The 22,467-nt window shown below is 42.0% G+C and overlaps 1 protein-coding gene across 37 annotated transcripts in view; it reads right to left on the bottom strand.

The window, feature by feature from the left end:
* Positions 1–22,467, bottom strand: part of LOC138745038 (transcription factor Maf-like) — a 374,863-nt gene that overhangs the window by 210,562 nt on the left and 141,834 nt on the right. For 3 of the 37 annotated variants that reach the window (XR_011345945.1, XR_011345933.1, XR_011345936.1), the window contains one exon: positions 2,607–2,707. The exons of 31 other annotated variants lie outside the window; for them this stretch is intronic. The gene's annotated coding sequence lies outside the window, so the exon portion shown is untranslated. Of the gene's footprint in view, positions 1–2,606; positions 2,708–9,260; positions 9,565–17,542; positions 18,924–22,467 lie in introns of those variants that run through there. 3 more of the 37 variants (XR_011345946.1, XR_011345931.1, XR_011345957.1) reach the window with 2 other exon arrangements.

Here is a 22,467-nt window from a genome sequence, read left to right as displayed (position 1 = left end):
ATATTCTATATAGCCAGATTTTGCTGTGAAAAATTGCCAGAATTTCAAGATCAATTAGAGGTATCAGTCAGAAGGGTCATAAGTACAGCAGACTTAGGAAGTATCGCTCAGTGCAGTTGAGTGTATTGTTCTGGCATTGAGTTTCAGGTCAATTGTTAGGGCAGGTAGATCTGAATACCTTAACTAATCCTTGCTATTATTTAACCCGTATCTGTATGGGGCTGATACTGAAACTGCCTGGTAAAATGGAAAACACGATTCCATTTACCAATACTACCATCTTTAACCTTGGATATCCTAAAGCTTCCAAATTATTACTGTAATTCTACTGAAACCAGAAAAGAATCTGCATTGCTATTAAGGAAATGCTGTAATAAACAAAGTTGTTGCTTTTGTCAGTGTCGTGTGAACTCCTTCTGTAGACTTTTTTTAATATATGCACACAAATCATTGAGTTTAGGCTAAAATCAGTTTCAGAAAATCACAGCTGCGGCTGCAGTGAATCAGGAGAATGTTCCTGTTCAGGCTTTCAACAGTAACAGCTGTGATCATGTGGCTCTGCTAGCACAGGAAAACATCCCAAGGCACTTCACAGGAGTGCTGTCAAACAATATTTGACACAGATCTGCATGTGAGCAAAAGCCGTGCGGGAGACAGAGAGGCATATCAAGTATTATGTCTGAGCCGATATTTTGGAGAGCAGAAACTGGTTTTGAAAGAAATATCATCCGCCTGCTTTTTTAATGATAAATCGAGGATATAAAGCACATTGTGCATGTTTGGAAGTTTTTTTTTGTTCCTATTTCGGCCAAAAAGTTTTGTTCATTGGGAAATTGGACTGGGCAGCCAACACAAGTGCCATTTCCCAGTTATATTTTAAATGTGGTGACACGATGAAATTGCCCACTGGCAGGGAAGGTCAAAAGGGCACAACCTAGGATTATTCAGAGAAAAAAATGAGCAGCCCATGCAGTAAAAGTTAGGTCAATGGGAGGTATAAAGGGTCCCTTCAGGGATATAAATGTTATCATGTCTATCTCGTGCTAACCTCCAGGTGCCAACCTTCCACAGAAATGCAAACGTGGCAAAGAATGCTGCAACTGTATGACTTCTGGATTTATTGTAGCACAGGATCAGCAAACTCCAAGACCTGGGACTCACCACCCCACTGTGTAATCGGATCGTGGATTTCCTCACCTCCAGACCACAATCCGTGAGCATGGCTAAGAACATATCCTCCACAATCTTTCATCAGTACTGGAGCCCCACAGGGCTGTGTTCTTAGCCCCCTGCTCTACTCACTTTGCAACATTGTGGCTCAGTACGACAATAACACCACCTGCAAATTTGCCAATCATACAACAGTAAAAAAAAACCTATACAGAAGGGGGATTGATAACTAGGCTGAATGGTGCATCAACCACAACCTTTCACAATTTCACCAAAACCAAGGAGCTGATTGTTGTCTTCAAGAAGGGAAAACCAGAGGTGTACGATTCAGTGATCATTGGGGGATCAGAAGTGGAGAGGGTGAGCAAATTTAAGTTTTTTGGGAGTCTATCTCGGGGGATATTTCCTGGACCCAACACACCAATGGCATCGTGAGGAAAGCACGTCAGTGCCTCTATTTCCTCAGGAGTTTGTGGAGATTAGGTATGACATCACAAACCCTGGCAAATTTTTGTAGATACGTGGAGGAAAGTGTGCTGACTGGCTGCACGATGGCCTGGCATGGGAACACCAGTACCCCTGAGTGTAATGCCCTGCAAAAGGTAGTGGACACAGCCCAGGATATCACAGGCAAAACCCTCCCCATCATCAAGAACATGGGAACGCTGACGTTGAAGAGGAGTAGCAATCATCAAAGAACCACACACTCAGCACACGCTCTATTACCATCAGGAGAGGGGTATTGGTGCTGCAAGACTCACGCTACCAGATTCAGGAACAGCTGCTACCCCTCCACCATCACACTCAATGACAAACTCAATCACTATTGATTCTTTCTATTCTCTCTGTATTGCACAGTTTGTTTACATTTCTTTATCTGTTGACATTTTTTATTTGTTTACATGTGTACACTATGTACAGTTTTTTTGCATTACCAATAAGTGCCTCATCCACAAGAATCTCAGCATTATATGTGATGTCATGTATGTATTCTTACAGTAAATCTGATCTAGCATGGTTCCGCATTCAACTGGGCTGCTTCACAGCGGAGAACTGCTGCTTCACTTTATCTCCTGGGTTCAGACCTAATCTCTGGTGCTATCTGTATTCAGCTTGCACATTTTCTTTGCACATGTATGGGTTTCCTGGGGGAGCTGTGGTTTCCCTGGGCTGCAGTAAATTGCCTCTGGTGTGAAGGAGAGTGGAGAAATGTTTGAGGAGTTAATGAGAATATGGAGAGGGTAGGAGGGGATGGTGTCATTTCAGTCTTCCTCCTTTGTTTTCACTGCCCCAACTCTGCTCCCCCCACCAATGCTCTCCATTTTCTTTCGTCACAGCAACCTCTATGTTACTGGATTTCATATTTGCGCAGAGTGAACCAGCTGTTTAGCCATGTCATATCTTTATACTTTGGAATTATTTTAGTTGTAGCTTACCTTTCTCCTGTAGTTACAGTAGCCACGGCAGAACCATTAAATCATTGCATTGCCCAAATCTGTTTTCATATTTGGTTCCAAGGGGGTAAAATTAGATATGGCTGCAAAGTAATTCAAGCAAAAATTGGGTCTCAGTTTGTCCCCATGACTTCCTGGAGGCATAATCTGGGGGTTTGCCTGAAACAGGTGTTTGGTTAGGGAAAGTTAATTGGAGCATGAACCTCATGGTATGTTAGATTGGCATTGGGCCTGTTCTGCAGTGGGTTTCCAGAAGTGTCAATAGTGGCCCACCATAGTGTAAGGAAAGAAACCAGAGACCAGAAATTGTCACCCCAAACCTGAATCCATCCCTCGTTTGAATTGCCTGTGGTTAGAAAATGTTGGTAACCCATCCTGAATAAAGCCCGAGGGTTATGTGGCAAGGAAACAGGTGCACTGAGTCAATATCAGCCAGCAAAAACCTGTTCAACCAATCCTACATTTACTCTTTTCACATTCCTATCAGCTGCATAAACCCTGCCACAGTCCTACACCTGACAATGAAATGATCAACCCACATGGGATGTGGGAGGCAACCAGCTGACTTGCTGGTCACAGGAAGAAGGAGCAAACTTCACACAGAGAGCGTCAGAGGAACTGGATCTGTAAGGCAGCAGCTATCCCAGCTGCGGAACTATGACTCCCCGTACGATTAATTCCATCAATCTCACGTTTCTGTGTTTGGTCATTTGCTGCCACTCTTGTTTTCCCTGCTCAACTCCAGCCTCTATCACACAAGACTTGATATATGCTGAATCACTTGGAGTTTTGGTGTGCCAAATGGGGGCTGTACATTCTCCGAAAGCAAAACGTATGGATCTGACTCATATGTTCAAAGAGGTCATCTGGTCGCTGTCCCAGATGAGGAAGCAAGTCCGAGCTGTTAAAGAAATGCACTTGGTAACACACCAACTCCGAGTTGCTGGAGATACTCAGTTGGATGAACAGCATCAGTGGAAGAACAAGAATGGTCAACACTTCATGTTGGGGATGTGGGGGTCAGTAATACTGACACTCCCCTTGGGGTGGATTTTGCTTGTCTGTGTTTGTGGAACCAGGATGGTTATAGACCTTCAGCCTGTTTTGCCATTTCTTCCATGATGTAAAGAGAGATGTTGATCATGTTCTATGTTCACTTTCACCATTTGCAAAATTCAATATAATTTTGTGTATGTGTGAGTGTGTGTGTTTGCACACGTGTTATACTTACTTAGTTGTCAAGGTGCAGAATTTTGGAATAGAACATTTTTATATACATAAATAGGAATAGAAAATGCCAAACAATAACTCAGCCCTGGAATTAAGCTGATGTTCATAAATCAACCAAGCCTTAGCTTTAGTGTGATGTCAGTGGAGTGTGTGTGTGTGTGTGTGTGTGTGTGTGTGTGTGTGTGTGTGTGTGTGTGTGTGTGTGTGTGTGTGTGTGTGTGTGTGTGTGTTTAAAACACAAATGTACAAATTAACAACTTTCAAGGACATGAGTGAATTAAATATTTTAAATGTCTAGACACACAAATAGTAAAGGCCAGTCATATTTTCCGGAATTCCCATCTCTCAATACATTTGGCTTTTTATCAGTTTATAATATGAGGGAAACATTAATGTTTTATTCTGAAGGATTACTTCCCCCTCCTTTATTGATGTTTGGGCAGCTGAAAGCACGGCTTAGGGAGGCTGCAAAGTTCAATAGCTATTGAGGCAGCAGGAGTAATTTATATTGACGGTGTTGTCTCTCTCTGGGCCATGTACAATTACAGGTGTTCTATTTAATTGCAGGGTGACTCAAGTGGACAACATTTCTTGCATCGACTTTGAATGTTCTGTTTTATAGAGGATTCAGTATACATTCTAAAGATGGCTTGTAAGCCATTGTTGACCCATCAATTCCAATGGCAAGCATATGTAAATGGTCAATTGACGAGACATGGAGGTCAAAGAAGGCACAGTTGTCAGAGCTGACAAAACAAACATATCCATGGCCTATTCTCCTTCCCTGTACTGGATCAGGCTGACAGGTGATGACGCATTGACAGGGGAGCTAGGCATTTAACAATAAGGTTATTGGCACACACTCTGCCATGATTCAATAGCCCGACAAACCCTGTCACTCCACAGACATGTCCCTACCATTGTAATATCATTGCAAAGCCAATGACACTTGATAATAAATGAGCAAAGAACAGAAACAAGTGTGTGCACATGTGACTGTTGATAAAAAGAATTTACGTTTGCAAAGCACCTTTCTCGACTTCAAGGCATTTTACAGACAATTAAATATACTGAATTTCTAACATTTTAGCACCCTTTATTTTATTTCCTGACAATGCAGGCCAATGGTTTTCAAATGTTTGCTTTCCACTCGCATACCACTTCAAGTAATCCCTATGCCATCAGTGCTCTGTGATTAGTAAGGGATTGCTTAAGGAGGTAGGTGAGTGGAAAGAAAATGTTTGAAAGCCACTATTTGAATCATCCCTCATGGACTCGTTATGTGCATGGTTTCACAACTCCAAAGGAAATGGGCCAATGACAATTTTTCTCAAGTAAAATATTTCAGTAACAATTGGGTCGAGAGCAATGATTCTTACCCTTCCCTTCCCACTCACCTACCACCTTAAATAATCCCTTACAAATCACAGAGCATAGGGATTACTTAAAGTGGGATGTGAGTGGAAAGAAAAAGGTTGAAGAGCACTGGATGCCACCAAGTCTGTGCCAGTTCACAGAGTAATCCTATCAATTCCATTCCACCACTTACTTCCTGGTAGCCTCACTCATGTAATCACCATTCCTGGGAAATGGCGGTGCTGCCAGAGTTCTGTAATGGCACGCATCCGCTGGTGTGGACACAATGCTCCCCTGCAGGGTCCAACTGCCCAGTTCCTTTGCCGATGGCTCTGACCAGGCATTTAATGCCTGTTAAAGGAACTGACGGTGTTTTACTTAAAACCCTGTGACCACAGGGTCTGGCCCCAAGATGGCAGAGCCTGTGTTCAGCATCGGCCTGGGTGGGATTCAGACTCTGGGGGAATAGCAAACTTGTGCAGTAATGGGGAGGACGCACCACCCCTCCTCCGCCCTAAGTTCAGAAGAAGAAGGAGAGAAGACCCTGAGGATGGTGGACCAGCAAAGGGATCTGAGGCTGAAGGACAACCACAGGTGATGAGCTGTTGGTGACTTGCCGGCAAAGAACCCACACAAGCTGCGGGATGCTGGAGACTGGCTTATGAGAACCAGGATTCAAGAGGATGCTGAGGGCCAGAAGGGCTCCTGAAGGGCCTTGGGCACTCTTGGCTTCCTTAATGTGTCAGAGGTTTGGATCTGGGCTTGGATTGTCGATGGTTTGAACTTTTGTGATTTTTATAAATGACCTGAATGAAGAAGTGGAAGGATGAGTCAGTAAATTTGCAGATGTCACGAAGGATGGAGGAGTTGTGGATGGAGCTGAAAGTTGTTGAAGGTTACAAGATTGTATTGAATGGCGGAGCAGGCTCGATGGGCCATTTTTGGCCTACTCCTGTTCCTACTTCCTATGTTCCAAGAGGATATAGACAGGATGCAGAGTTTGGCAGAAAAGTGGCAGATGGATTTCAGTCTGGATACATGTGAAGTGATTTGGAAGGCTGAGTACAGGGCTAATGATTGGTTACTTTAGAGAGTGGATGAACAGAGGGACCTTGGGGTGCAAATTTAAAAATACCTCAAGGTAGCCACACAGGTTGATAGGATAGTTAAGAAGCCTTATGGGATATTGGGATTCTTTAATAGGGGGATAAAATTCAGGAGTAGAGAGGTCATATTACAACTCTACAAATCTTTGGTAAGACCTCGCTCAGCGTATTGTTCAGTCTGGTCACCTCATTATAGGACGGATGTGGAAGGTATGGAAAGGGTCCAGAGGAGATTTACCAGGATATTCCCTGTATTGGGAAACAAGACTTATGTGGCAAGGTTGGCAGAGCTGGGACTTTTCACTTTAAAGCATAGAAGGATGAGAGGAGATTTGATAGAGGTCTACAAGGTTATGAGAGGCATACATAGGGTGGACAGCCAGCACTGGTTTCCCAGGGCAGGATCAGCAAACACCAGAGGACACATGTACAAAGTTAAGGGAGGGAAGTTTAGTGGAGACATCAGGGGTAAGTTTTTTTTTCACACAGAGAGTTGTGGGTACCTGGAATGCCTTGCCGGGGATGGTGTTGGAAGCTGAAACATTGAGGACATTCAAGAGACTCTTAGACCGACACATGAATGAAAGAAAAATAGAGGGTTTTGGGGTAGGGAGGGTTTAGTACTCTTTTTTTGGAGAGGGCTATATGGGTCACCACCACATCGAGGGCTGAAGGGCCTGTACTGTACTGTGTTGTATTGTTCTATGTTTTATCAACTGGAGTCCTATGCATCTGCAGAGGCTGCGGGAACGCTGGTGGAGAATACACGGACACTCCATGACTCAGGGGGGACTCTCATTTGCTTTTTTTTCGCTGTCTGTAAGGGATGCCAGGCAATGCTAATGCCAAATCTTTGTCTGCCCTATGGCAGATTAAAGGCAAATTCGTGTAATATTATATTTCTGTTTTATTATATGACAATAAATTGAATCTGATGTGAACTGCTCCCTGATTTTTCTCCCAGCAATCCACACTTGGAGCAATCTACAGTCACCAATTAACTTGCCAAAGCGTAGACCTTTGTGATGTGGGACAATGAAGAACTCCGAACTATGCACAGCAAGCATCAAACTTGGGTTAGAGAGACTGCTGACGCTGGAACCTTGAGCAAAAAGAAAGCAAACTAATGGAGGAACTCTCCAGGTCAGGCTGAGATTTTGATCCTCTATGGATGCTGCCTGACCTGCTGAGCTCTCCAGCCACTTGTCCAGTTCTGCTCTCCATATTTGAGGAAGGATATACTGGCTTTGGAGACGGTCCAGAGGAGGTTTACTAGGTGGATCCCTGGGATGAAGGGGTTGACTTATGATGAAAGATTAAATCGTCTAGGATTGTATTCGCTCAAGTTCAGAAGAATGAGAGGAGATCTTATAGAAACATATAGGATTAAGAAAAGTATGGATAGGATAGATGTAGGAAGGTTTTTTGTGCTGGTCGGGGAAACTAAAACGAGAGGACACAGTCTCAAGATTCGGGGGAGTAGATTTAGGACAGAGATGAAGAAAAATATTTTTTTCCCAGGGAGTAGTGAATGTTTGGAATACTCTATCCAGGGAAGTGGTTGAGGCTGTTTCATTAGACATATTTAAAATTTGGTTAGATAAATTTTTACATGATAGAGGAATTACGGGATATGGGGAGAAGGCAGGTAGGTGGAGTTAGGTCACAAATTAGATCAGCCATGATCTTATTGAATGGCGGAGCAGGCTCGATGGGCCATTTTTGGCCTACTCCTGTTCCTACTTCCTATGTTCCTATGTTCCTATGTTTGTGAAGCTGCTGTACTCCCTGCTGCACTATTGTGCAGCCTACTCTCTCCCAAGCCCTTTAAAGTTTGTTGCCAACTGCCCTGATCTGTTCAATAAACATTTTTATATGAAGGAACCTGTTGGATGCAAGTTAGCCTTCTTCATTAGAGTATTGGCCACACCTTTGAAGTACTTCTGTAGAGATGCAGGAATAACCTAAGGCTTTGAAAGGTGTTGTAAACAAGTACAGTATGTTGTTCTTTCAAAGACCAATATTAAACATGCAAACTTTGATCCCCACATGTTTAGTTTTGGGTTTGCAACAGCTTACATCAGAGCCACTAAATGACTTTTGATATGATTCACAAGTCAGATTGTAGGTGGGAATGAACTTGCATTTACACAGCAGCTGTGATGGTATTGTAGACAGTAGATGGTGTCAAGAAAGAGCTAAGTTAATGGCATGTTTCTGTTAAAGGTGAGCTCACACAAAAACACCTTCTCCTAAGTATTAACAGTTACAGCTAGCATCCACCATGAAGGTAATTATAAGTCAGTGAATGTCAGCAACTGAATAAAGATGGATACTGAACTGACTCTTTTCTTTCAGATAATTAACTATAGAATATACCTGACAGAACTGTCCTGAATCTTGCGCTGCCTCATAAATAACCTGCCCACCTGCACAGTCAAGTACATTTGGCCCCATGTGTGCAAAAGTCTGTGGTTGGTACATGAACCTCATCAGTTTCCTCAGAACCTGCTCAATTGGAATGGAAGCAAGTCATTCCCAATCTCACTGAAATGCATCAGAGCAGAAAATAATTTGCTCAACTTGCATGTTATTGAGGAATCCATGAAGAGGAAGGAAGTGATCCAGGGCAAGCGGCTGTGATACCATTTAGATGTTGTCTTTAACACAGGGATTGGCTCCTGTAGGTAAGTCTAGTCCAAAACAGTATCAGAAACAGGAACACTGCTACAAAAAAAATCAGTGTTGAAGTTCTTATGCACACTGCAAAGACAATATCTTCTAGACAATCTGATAACTTCCATCTCGCAGGATTGGAAGGTGTATCAATAATGCCTAACTGCCCTGAAGTTCACCATAACAGCATTTGAACTGGCTGCTCACCCAAAATATGTCAAACTGAGGAAATGAGAATAATTTGAATTGATATTGTGGCGATGACTTTTTAATCTCCTTTCCACAGAGAATCTCCTTCTGAGGTGAAATTGTTGCTTGTGTGCAGAGGAAGCTCTTGTATTTGTTGATGTTTCTTCTAGCTTGGATTGGAGCATTTGGAGCAGCTCTTCTTCCCTGATTTTAAGCACAGAAACTCCCATGGATGTTGTATCGACCTTTGTACAAGTGAGAGCTGTTTTCTCATGGAGCTAGAATGCTGAAGGTGACCTTTCAGCCCATTGTGCTCATGGTGGCAGTATCCATTTAATCCTTATCCTCCACCTTTTCCCATAATTCCCGTGCTTAACAAAATCCTAAGAATGTAAAAGCATATGAGGATATCTGATCATTTGTTTAATCTTTTAGTCTCATTTTCAGCTCCACACTTGCAATCTGCTTCTAAGTGGAACTAAGCCACAAGAACATTATAAGCAGAAGCAAGAGTAGACTATCCAATACCTTGAGCCTTCCCTCAGTGAGATCACAGTTATTCTGATTATAGGCCTCAACTTCACTTTCCAATCTGATGTCCAAAAATTCTTAATTCCCCTTTGGACCAAAGCTCGATCTCATCTTTTTGATGTAGTAATAGTAAAGATGGTGATCTGGAATCACTCTCGAGTGCTAGTATTGAATCTCTTTCCTCACGCTTCCAGTTTGCAGCCACTCTAAGAACATTGTACATGAATCAACAAAAAGGAACACACCCAAAACAAAGCTCAAAAATGCTCCAAGTTTGGATTACACAAAGCAACGTAGAGTCTGCCAACAAGAGGCAAGTTTTAAGACGATGGACCAACCTTCCAATCATAATGATGAACAATCTAATTGTCCATTTGCTGCTATCTATTTGTTCATCCCTCCAGGTAAATTCAATGTAGAAGAGGCATGTCGTCTAACTTCAGTCAGCTCCTTCCTTGAAATGCACACCCTCATCCCCTTTACCTGCTTGCTGACCTCCACAGGTCTGTAATCATGCCTCATGACTGAGCTGTTAGGACTTACAACATTGAATTGTCTGATGGGGACAATTGAATTGTCAACGATGTTTGGACAAATTCCTAAGATACCCAGCAAAATCGCCTTCATCTTCATCAACCATATTTTTTTAAACTAACAATTTGTCATTGGGTGATCAGTTTATAAAATTATTATAGGCATTGATACCAAAGACAGTCAGAATCTATTTCCCAGAATAAAAATGGCACATGCATGCACTTCAGGTGAGGAGGGGAACTCTTAAAGGAGATGTGCGGGCCAAGTTTTTGTTTACACGGGGAATGATAGGGGTAGTGGTGGAAGCAGAAATAACAGTGGTATTTAAGTGGCTTCCAGATAGACATGAATGTGAAGGGAAAAAGGGACATGCATCATGTGTGAACAGTTTGTCATCATGTTTGGCACAGACATCATGGACCTGTCCCTCTGCTGCACTGTTCAATGTTCTATATTACATGAAATATTACCTTAAATAATGCCTGTATATTTTTTCTTTGGTAATATTGTAATGTAAAATAGGGGGACACTGGAAGCGTGAGGAAAGAGATTTATCTTTCTGGAACAAACATGAAAGATATTATTTTTAATTTTGGGGAACATGCCTGGAGGCTGATAACCCCAAAGCTGATTTGAGTTTGACGTGTTAAAGCAGCTGGTTGCAGGAACCACTCCAGTGCACTTTGGAGAAAGGCATGGTCACCCTCGCACTGGAGCAGATTTTTACTGTGGTAGTAGGGAGATGTGAGCATGGGTAGGAGAGAGGAGAAGACTTTAGGTGTGGAGCCAAAATCTTGCTGACATTCACCTTAGTTGAGGAACATAAACTCCAGGAATACCAGAATGGAATTTCTCATCAAAAGCAGCATACTGGCAAGATTTTTTTTTAAATTTGGTTCTTGAAATATAATTTCAGAAAAACCTTCAGCAAATATTTCTCCTCATGTTGAGAGCAATTGAGAATATGATCCCACATGCAATATGGTTATTTATTATTTACTGTGAGTGTGAACATGCAGATGTTGGCAGGCTATGAAGTTCATAACTATCTCCAATTCTCATTCTTAACCTGTTTGCAGGACCAAACCACTTTACGTATATATCCAGCTCTCTGTGTAATACGCACGACCTCAACCCCACTGCTGAAGGTGGTACCTTCATGCTCAACACATTTACCCTTTTCAGTGATTTCCCTGGAATTCTCCATCGTTCAGCATTGCTAACATATTAAAACTTCAAACAGTGCTTCTCAGGAATGCAATCAAAGATTTGCACAATGCCCAAAAGGCTTGGGGAAAGACGTTTATTTTAAATGGTGCTCTTAAAAGAGAGGGAAGCGGAGGGTGGAGTGGTTTCAAGGGGTTTAGCAGCTGAAGGGATTTATGATGATGTGCAAGGTGAATGAAGAGTTGCAGTGCTGGGGGAAGTAAGAGATATGGAGGGATGAAAGAAATCTCACAGTTGTTTTTATTGAGGAAGGAAAAAAATGTACTTGAGAATCTGATTGCTTTTCTGTCAACATTAACACTTTTTGCACAATTTAGGTGGGCTGAATCTGCTGTGACCCAATTTTTCAGGAAGCCCTACCTACACCCCATCGACGTGCTCATTGTTTCTGACAAACTACAGAGAGATAAAGAGAGAGCTCAATGAATACCCAGGCACATTGCACAGTGAAAACCCGTTTTCTTTTCAGCGGAGACAAAAGGAAAATAAATCACAGCAATGTCAAAGCACTGGGTAAGTAAGATAAGAAAAGATATTTCATTGGTTTCAACGGCTATGTAAAAGAGAAGACGGGAATCACTGCTTGTATAATGCCATTTAGTTTATGAATGTATTGATCTGGGTAATGGCATCTTAATATTTCTTTGCTTTTTGGGTCTCTGCCATTCTACTGAAGCTAGTGGTGCCCTGGTCATTATTTTGAACATGACATAGACACAATGAGACATGGCTTGTTTACACCAGGAGGCCAGTGGTCAACACTGATTGGCAGAGTTGGCACCTCCTATTTGGGCCAAATGTTGACTTTTATTTTGCCCTGGGCATTACCCGTTAATTGTTGAGAAGGATGAATAGAGAGCATTCAGGATCTAAGTAACTGTACAGTCTGAGTGAAGATCAACAACCAAATTTTACTTGGAGAACCTTATGGGAGGAGGGGGGGGGGTGTTGGAAGAGGGTGGAAGCTAGGGCTATTATTATTTAGGAAGGAACTCAATTGGGTGGGATGGGTTCTTTTTGTTTGAATCTCCTTACATGCAACTTTGGTAGAAATACACATATTAACTCATCTTGACCAAGACAACATTGATGGCAATGGCCTTTGCTGTCACTCCAACAAGAGGAGGCCATGCCTTTCATTTGTCAAACTCCTGAGCTCTGGAATTCTCTCCCTAAATCTGTTCACCTTTAAGACCCTCTTAAATTTTACTGTTCATGAGCAAGTTTGAATATCTTCTTAATCTTGATATCAATTTATAATTGACCATGATCTTGTAATGTGCTTTGGAAACATTTGATGCATTGGATATGTATCTACGCAAGTTGTTGTTGCCAAAAAGACTGCAATGGTTCAAGGATGCGTTTGATCTCTGGGTTCCAAAGGGCTACAAGGTGTGTCCTTATATATGTGCCACACCCCCACACGTATTCTTTCTTTAAAAAAGTGTTCTGTGTGGACATGAGTGAACCACTAACCCTTTTAATTAGATACAATCTACTTAATGGATTTTGCTTTATCGATGGCTTAGGGGTCCTGCAATTTTCTTAAAAAGCTGCCTCCATCCTCAAAGACCCCCACCACCCAGGCAATGCTCTCTTCACTCTGCTACCATCAGGAGAAGGTACAGGAGCCTAAAGACGAGCACTCAATGGCACAAGGACTGCTTCTTCCCCTCTGCCATCAGATTCCTGAATAATCAATGAACTAAAGACACTCCCTTACTTTTTGGGCAGTATTATTTAATTTTTTTTATAGTAATGTCATAAGATGGTTATAATGTGACGCTGCCACAAAACACTGAATTTCATGACTTGTTCATGACAATAAATTCTGATTGACCTCCAAAATCAGGTGAGCAAGATTAAGAGGAGAAATCCAGCAATGATTCCAATTATGATGACATCTGTCAGAAGGTTGATCAGTCTCTGCTGTTACACAATCTCCCTCCATGTTTGGCAAATGTATCTTCTTTGGCAAATGTATCTTCTCAAGTCTCAGCATTGAAGACGGCACACTGCGATTCCACAGCATGTGGACAATGCTACCCTAAACACAGGTCACTAAGGGACAGAAATCCACCCTTGTTTGCTGGTGGCACAAAATACAGAGTTGAGTGTTCTGAAATTTCATTTAATTGATTTCAGATAAACAACCCTACAGGAGAGCACACTGTGGTCACCTCCATGTTGTAATAGCACCAGCAACTAACTCTGAATCTCTGATGCACAGTGACGGCACCATTGTGGATAAATATGCAAACAAACAAAGATAAATTTCCTCCTCAATAAAGGAGGTGGGGTCGAGGAATGATTCCTGACCTTTTATTGTTCTAAGGGTTTGGTTAATAGAACATGGAACGTTACAAACAGTACAGGCCTTTCGACCCATAACGTTCTGCTGATCTTTGTCAACCAACTCCACAACAGTTTATTTTTTCCCTCCCTCACACACATAACATTCTGTTCCTCTAAGAGTCAAAGAAAGTCTGCATTAATCGCTCAATTCCGTTAGGCCTTCCATCACGACGTGGTAATAGTACTTTAGAATAGAGGGAATGTGGCAGTCAAATTGCAAAATGCTAACTCCTCTATGAAATTGTTATAGGATGAAGAATAAATAGTTTCCAGTGTCCCCCTATTTTACATTACAATATTACCAAAGAACTTGTTATTTAGAGGATTTAATTAAAAGGTAGAACTGCCTATACACAGCATTCTCCCATTATGACAGAGATTTTGAATTCATATAATTGGAATGCAACTTTCAGACCCAGGGCAGAAGTGTTATGACAGTGCCATGGATGGTCATAGTTCAGTAACACCTTAATTGTATAAAATAGGCTGTTTGAAAGAAATATGTTCAGTCATTTTAGGCTTGATTGGCAGCTATAACTATCACTTTTATTGCTCCACATCTCAACTACCTGAGGCAGAATGCCAAAATTTACAGAGCTATCATTTCCCTGAAGGGACTTTGCGAGCTATCTTATTTTGGGGTGAACAGAGAAGATTGTGGTTTTTACAACACTCAGCAATTTATAGGCATTATTCAATTCCCATAAATTGCATCTGATCCACCAACCTCGTCTCATTTCAAACCATCTTCCCCCCTTTATCCACATTAAATATGCAACATAAAATCTATCCTTTTGTTGTCTTGAATTTTTGACAACATTATTTCTGGATGTCATTGAGGTTGAAATTGGAGAAATGCAATGGAATATGGTTTCCATTTGTGGCTACCTCTGGTCCCTGAACACTGCAATGGGATCACTTTCAGTATAGCTTTACCATCATTCAAGGAGGATAGGGTTAAGCCTAGATATTGCCACTTATAATCCATGATGACACAAATGAAATTGCTAAACTTAAATTTAATGAGGTGGCATGGCAGTGTTGCACAAAAACCCAACCTCCGGCATGAAAACTTCCACAGATCTTTCCAGATACCTTTTTGCATTTAAAAAAAAATCTGGTATTGAATCTTGCAGAGACCTCTTTAACCAGGGAGTGATAAGAATGTGGAACTCTCTTCCTATTGGGTGCTTAAGGTGAATAAGTGAAAGCTGGAAAATACACAGCGTCATGGAGCATTACAGCATGGGAACAGATCCTTCAGCCCAACGTCCATGCTGACCAAGTGGCCCACCCAAACCACTCCCATTGGCCTGCTTCAGCTCACATCCATAAATTTTCCCTATCCATGGATCCATGTGAACATCTGTTAAGCTTTACAATTGTACCCACATATACCACTTCTTTTGACAACTCGTTCCATAGCCGAATTCATTTACAGAACAGTATATTAGAGACTAGAATTTTATTTTATTGTGTCACGTTTGGCTCAGTGGTTACCATAGCACCTTTACATCGCCAGTGACCGGAGTTCAAATCCCGCACTGTCTGAAAGGAGTTTGTAGCTTTTCCTATTACTGCGTGGGTTTTTCTCTGGGGGGGGGGGGAGGCATTCCATTTTCCTCCCACCCTTCAAAAAATGTACCACAGTGTAAGTTAAAGGGGTATAAATTGGGTGGCACGGACTTGTAGGGCCAAGTTAATATGTCTAATTTTTTTTAAATCACATGATGTGAGGACCCAGGCAAAAATAATATTTACCAACGAACTGAGGAGTAATTAAATGTCAAAAATCTTATAGAATTAGATACAGACTGGACCAGGATGTCACTCACTGATTTTTTTTAACAACATTAGGTAGTATCACCACTTATCATTACTAATACTAGCATTTTTAATTCACACATTTAATTAGAATTTAAATTCCCAGTCATTTGAACTCATATCTCCAGATTCATCAACCAAGCCTCCCGATACTTAACCACCATACTGCCATATCCAATATGGGTAAGTGAATTTAGATATTCCTAATTATCTATTGCTTTTTGTAAGTGGTGTTTGATTGCCGCTTTGAACTTCTGCAGGCCTACTGTTAAAGTGCTCCCACAGAGCTGTTGGCTGGGGAATAAGGACTTGTGATACATTTCCGACTAGGTTTGTGTGCATCCTGGAGGGCCAACTGCAAGCTGTGGTATTCCCTTAACCCTGCTGTCCTTCACCTTCCATATAGTCAGAGAATCATACCGCATGGAAACAGGCCCTTCAGCCCAACTTGCCCACACCAACCAAAATGTCCCACCCACACCAGTCTCACCTGCCTATGCTTCACCCATATCCCTCTAAACTCATCCTATCTATTGATCGGTCCAAATTTTTTCTTGCGCTTACTGCAATAATACTTGCCTCAACCACCTCCTCTGGCAGCCTGTTCCATGCACTTACCACAGGTTCTTGCTAAATGGCTTTCTCCCTCACTTTAAACCTATGATCTCTGGTCACCGATTCCCCTAATCTGGGCAAAAGACTGAATTCTCTCAATCTATTCCTCTCTTGATTTTGTATGCCTCTATGAGATCACTCCTCATGCTCCTGGGCTGGCTAGGGGCTTCAAGGAATAAGGCCCCAGCCTGCGCAACCTCTCCCTGTAGTTCAGGGCCTGAGTCCTGGCAACATTCTCGTAAATCTCTGCATCTTCTCCAGCTTGACAACGCCTTTCCTGCAGCACGGTGACCAAAATTGAACACAATACTTCAAGTGGAGTATATCTTATTCCACAGCAATATGACCTCCCCACTTTAAGACTCTAACTGATGAAGGCCAATGTGTCAAAAGCCTTTTTGCCCATCCTATTTATGAGTTTGGGAAGTGCTGGTGAGGTAGCCTTGCTGCCGTGCCTCAATGGAATTTGTAGACAGGCAAAGGAATGAAAGGCCATATTGATACGTTGAAAGAAATTGAAAGGATAGAGACTGATGCAGTGCAAAAGCACAGGCAGGTGAGGTCAAACAAGCACCTTTTATATTTTAAATCATACTTAATTACAGTTTGTAATATAGCAAATGTAGCATTGGCAATATGTAACAGCAATAATATGGTGCATTTAATCTTGCAAAAGGACATGTTGTTAAGCCTATATATCTCCTTTGATCCAAATTCTCAGAGCCTCCTGGGTGAGATTATATGTACGTGATATGGTAAAATTTCCCCATCCAACTCTCAGTGTGTCAGTTACTTGTGAGTACTGACTGTGTCTCATGATTGAAAGCAGTAGGGTATGTTGTGATTTTTGTTCTAAATAAACTCAAACTCCATGTTGTGTTTAAATTATATATTTAAACAGGTTGATGTGATCTCTAACTTTTGCAGCCCTGAGGGGAACTCCCTTGCAAACACTATAAAGTTCGATTGTGAGTCTCCTAACAGCCTGCAAACCCCACTCTCCCAGCATCAGCTGGAGACTATAAACTTCCACTCTTTTTCCTGAAAGTCACACTCTCTCACCTGTTTTGACTACACTGGAGAGTAAGACATAACAAGAGAAAGCAATGGGATAAAGGTATCTAAGTACCCTTGGAGTCTAATCTATTTAAATGGCTTTACTGCAGTGGATACATGAAAATATTGTAAGTGGTTGATAAATTTAATGAAGGCCATCTCATGGAAAGTTATTAAAATGTAAAATTAATCCAATGCAAAAAGCCCTTTATTATTTTAGAATAAACTCAGAGCACAAAAAGGAGAATGTATTCAAAATATAGCTGGTTTCTGTAATAAGGTCAAAGAAATGAAAACAAGAGTCAAACAGCCAATGCAGGAAAGCTGAAATGGAAACAAAGTTGGAGAAATTCAGAGCAGGTCAGGATGGCTTTGCCCAACCATTGACAGCTCTGACATCAGCTACCTTAATTAGTCATTCCCTTCTTTTACCTCTTCCTATCTCCTCCTTCGAGACACTTCTCAAACTTCATTATTTCAATGAAGGTTTAGGCCAGGTTTCCTAATAATGTTAATTTAATGTTGTACATTTTTATTTTTGGTCATGCTGCTTTGAAGCATCTTGGAACTACATAAATGTAGTAAAAACCCCAAAATTCTGGAAACACTCCACAGGTCAGGCTGCATCTGTGGAAAGAGAAAAAGTTTCAGGTTGAAGCCCCTTCCATTTAAATAAAATTTGTGGCTACTTCCATTTTATGTGGAGATCTTTGAACAGAGCAAAGAGAATGATCATTTATTTCTCTTCTGATTGATTATGCGATTCCAACGTTTCTGCTTCCAGAGGAGATCATTTTTCTTTAAATTACATTTAAATGTTAACTGTGTTTCTTTCACTGGAGAAATGCTGCCCAATTTCTGAGTGTTTCCAATATTTTCTTTTTTTGCTTCCAGAGGAGAGTATACAAGTTATACATAAATGGACCAGAGTCTGTTGTCATCTTTTTAATTCCTTCCTGAGATTTGCACATCATTTGTCCAGGCCACCATTTATCTGTCCCTATCTGTCTCATGTTGAGCTTATTTCTTACATGATAGTCATGCCCCTGCATTACAGGGGGTTTCCTTCCTGGAAAATGGTCCATGTCACGATTGTCCACAGCACAAAGCTGCGTCATTTGCACATGCGTCGAGGCGCAAGTTGAAAACATGTTCATTTATTTGCTTTTTCAATCACATTAAATATAGTGAGATTGAATTTTATTCTGTCTCTCAAGCATTTGGGTAGTAATTTGTGAAATTTGTAAGGATGAATTTCCGTTAGCTGATGGCTATAGAGCAGGGTAGATGAAGTGTTTCAGGATTTAGATCCAGCAACAAGGAGTGATATATTTCCAACACAGCATGGAATGTAACTTGGAGGGGAAGCTGCAAGGGCTGGTTTTCCCCTGTCCTTATCCCTCTTAGTGAAAGAGATTGAGTTTGGAAAGCACTGTAGAATAGGTTTTCCCTTAACACCTTATCCAGAAGTATGATAGTAAGTTGGCTTCAAGTAGTCCAAGTTAAAAAGGAATTTTGTGAGAGAATGTGCATGCTACCACGGCAATGATTCTACTTCTCTTCTTGGTGCTTGGAGATGCTGCGGTTGATAGGCTAGAAACTGGAAGGAAGGAGAGAGAAATTGGGAATACCTGATTTAAGGCAACTTCACAAAAATACTTTCAATCCATCTTGGCAAACATCCCAGTTCTGAGCAATGTGGTATTAGCAGATTTACTGAGAGAACCACTTGCTCTGGTTCTATTGATTTTTTTGAAAAAATTTAGACATAGGCACAGTAACAGGCCATTCCTTCCACAATCCTGTGCTACCCAATTACACCTAATCAACCTACACCCCCCGGTACATTTTGAGTGGTGGATGGAAACCGGAACCCCTGGGGAAAACCCACGCAACCACAGGGAGAATATACAAATTCCTTACAGATAGCATGGGATTTGAACCCCGCTCCCGATCGCTGGTGCTGTAAAGGCATTGCGTTAACCGCTATGTCAACCATGACTATGGCAGTGTGGAAGGAATTAGAAATGATTTTCTTCTGAGACAAATGTTAGCACCTCATGCTAGTTATAAACAGGAGCTAAGCAGGATACAGGGTCTGAAATATCAGTAAAAAATAAATGAGATGTGTTCCATTGGCTCACTGCCCACATCCTTGAAACAAGCATTGAACATCCAAGAGGGATGTGCTGGTGTTGGTTATTCTGCCTGGTTTTGCTCGTGCTGGTCCCTCCATATAGATGTAATGTTCAAGAAACCATTTCCTCAGAAAACTGTAATTTGACACGTCATCTACATCCCTGAACAACTCCAGGTGCACCAGTGAAACCAGGGTGTGACATGGGAACTGCTCAGTTCAAGATCACAAGCCGCAGAGGGTTGTTGCTCAGTTCATCATCACCCCCTCCGCCCCACTCCTCCTCTAGTGACCCCATTTATAACTCATGCTGTGTTAGTAAAACAGTCAACATATTAAAAGATTCATCCCACTCAGGCCCACACTCTTCACCCCCTTCTCATTAGAATGATTCACAAGTACAAGATCACGTACCACCAGATTCAAGGACAGTTTCTTTCCTGCTGTCATCAGACTCCTGAATGAACTCCAGTTAAATTATCTTGCATTTTCTCTGTGCCAACTGATCGCTCTCTCTTTCTCTCTACTCTGTCTTACTTGTTCTATGTATGGGATGTCTACTGGTCTGCATACAAAACCACCTCTATCGCTGTATCTTGGTACGTGAGATGATAAACTTGAATTTGAAAGGTCTGGACAATTATAACACACTTCTCTATTTTAATGTGTTTATCATAATGATTCATTGTTTGACAAGTGACTTGGGATTGATGAGAAGACATGAATATCAGCACTAGTTTGCTCACATTCCTGTGGTCAGTCTTGCTCGAGAGTTGCCCAGATCCTGATACTCCCCAACTCTTCTTTACACCATACTGAATTTGAAATGTCATGACTCACATGCTAATTTCTACGCTGATCTCACATTTACGTGCCCATTCCCTTCCCTTTCTGGAGTTCTCTATGGGCCCCCTCAGGAACTAGATCAGTCACTTGCTTCTTTTACTATGTGATTCCACCACCAGAAACATATTCCCCTATCCTCCACACTCTGCCTTCTGTAGGAACCGTCACTCCCTTGCCCATTCCTCCCTCCCCACTAATCATCCCCTTGGCACCTAACCCTGTGACCACAGGAGATACTCTTCCCCCACCACCATTTGGGGCCCCAAACAGTCCTTTCAAGTGAAGTGGGTGTCATCTGTGAATCCGCAGGGGTCATCTACTGCAACTGGTGCTCCCGTTGTGGTCTCCTCTACACCAGAGAGACTGGGTGCAGGGCGGGAGATCGCTTTGTTGAGCACGTCAGCCCTGTCCACTGCAATAGCGTGGATCTCCCAGTGGCCACCCATTTCAATTCACCATCCCATTCCCTTGCTGACATGTCGGTCCATGGTCTCAAGCACTGCCACACTGAGGACACCTGCTAATTGGAGAAACAACATCTCATCTTCCATCTGACCACCCTCCAACCAGATGCTATGAACATTGACTTCTCTGGTTTCTATTAAACCCAGCCCCCTTCTTCTTCCCCTTGTTGCCTTTCCTCCAGCTCTCTCTCTCCCCTTTTCCCTTTCACAGAGCCAAAATTAATTCTCACCTCACCAATCAACATCTTTTTTCATCTGGAATCCCTCCCTCCCATTCTTCCCACTTTTTCTCTCCAGTCTCCAATCTTTATTGCTGTCCTGTTTTTGTTTATGTCTTGAAGAAAGGTTCAGGCCCGAAACGTCAGTAATATATCTTTACCTCCTCTGGATGCTGTAAGACCAGCTGAGTTCCTCCAGCATTTCTGCATGCTTTTAACTACAATCACAGCATCTGGAGACTTTCATGTTTCACTCCTCTTACAAATGAAGAGACCCTCACAGCTACCTTGACTCGTCTTGCCTCCCACAAGGATGCCATTTCTTTTTTCCTCACTTTCTTCATCTCAGTTGTATTTGAAAACCTCCTTCTCTCAGGCCTCCCTAGTGCCCTGATTCTTCCTGAAATGTGGATTGCCCTCTGCTTTCGTGGATGGAATTCTCTCTGGCTCCTGTGCATCTATCTGCTTTCCCCCCTCTGCTCTGAGAGAGAAAAGGTTTTCCACTGGTACTGACCTGCCACCGCACACGTCTTCACATTCCCCTCATCATGAACAAATGATATCAGTGCCAATGTGACGCCACCTCCAGTCACACTTTTGCCTCTCTTCCCTTTTATTTGCATTTTGCAGGAGCACTTATTTGGTGACAGTTTGACTCTTCCACCCTCCACTCCCTGCCCCATGCAACCAAAGGAGATGCAGAATCTGTCCATTCCCTTGTCGCCAACCACAAGCCCAAGCAGGCATTTTGGGAGAAGCTAAAAACTAACATCTTTATCTTTTCCTCAGGCACTTTTGGAATGAATACTGAGTCCTCCAACATTGGGTAAACTGTTCTCGCACTATCCCTTTCTCTTCCCATCAGAAAGTAATTCAGGAGAAAAATGCATCATTTGATTCAAAGCATCCATGGTGATCTGTTTGCCCATTTGCCTTCTTTAGGGGCATATCCTTCTCACTTTGCCTATACATGTGTCTGTCAAAATGCACAGTAATGTGTTTGATTCCATTGCCTCCTCTGGCAACACGTTCCAGGATAATGTTTAATTAATGTTAATGTTTAATTCCGGAAATGGATCCAAGGTGATGAGACAAGGTAGGACAGAAATAGGATGGAAAGAAAAACAACTTGCATCCATTTCTGCAGCAACTTCTGTCGATCATAAAGTGTTTCATAGCCAAAGGAGTTCATTCGTAATGCAGGCGCTGTTGTTGTGCGGGAAACATAGCAACTAATGTGCAAATGGCAGGTTCTTACAAACACCAAAGAACCATAGAACACCCAGTTCATAGCCCTCCATACCTCTGCCAACCATGTACCTGTCCAAATTCTTCTTCAAGTTCAAATTTACCATTTTAGCTGAAATCTCATTCCACATTCCCATCCTTTCTGTGTGAAGAAGTTCTCATGTTCCCCCTAAACTTTTCCACTTTCATCCTAAACCCATGTCCTCTTGTTTGTACCTCACATACCTTAGT

This window comes from Narcine bancroftii, chromosome 10, assembly GCF_036971445.1.
Source record: "Narcine bancroftii isolate sNarBan1 chromosome 10, sNarBan1.hap1, whole genome shotgun sequence".
NCBI lineage: Eukaryota > Metazoa > Chordata > Chondrichthyes > Torpediniformes > Narcinidae > Narcine > Narcine bancroftii.
This window is presented reverse-complemented; position numbering and strand designations above follow the sequence as displayed.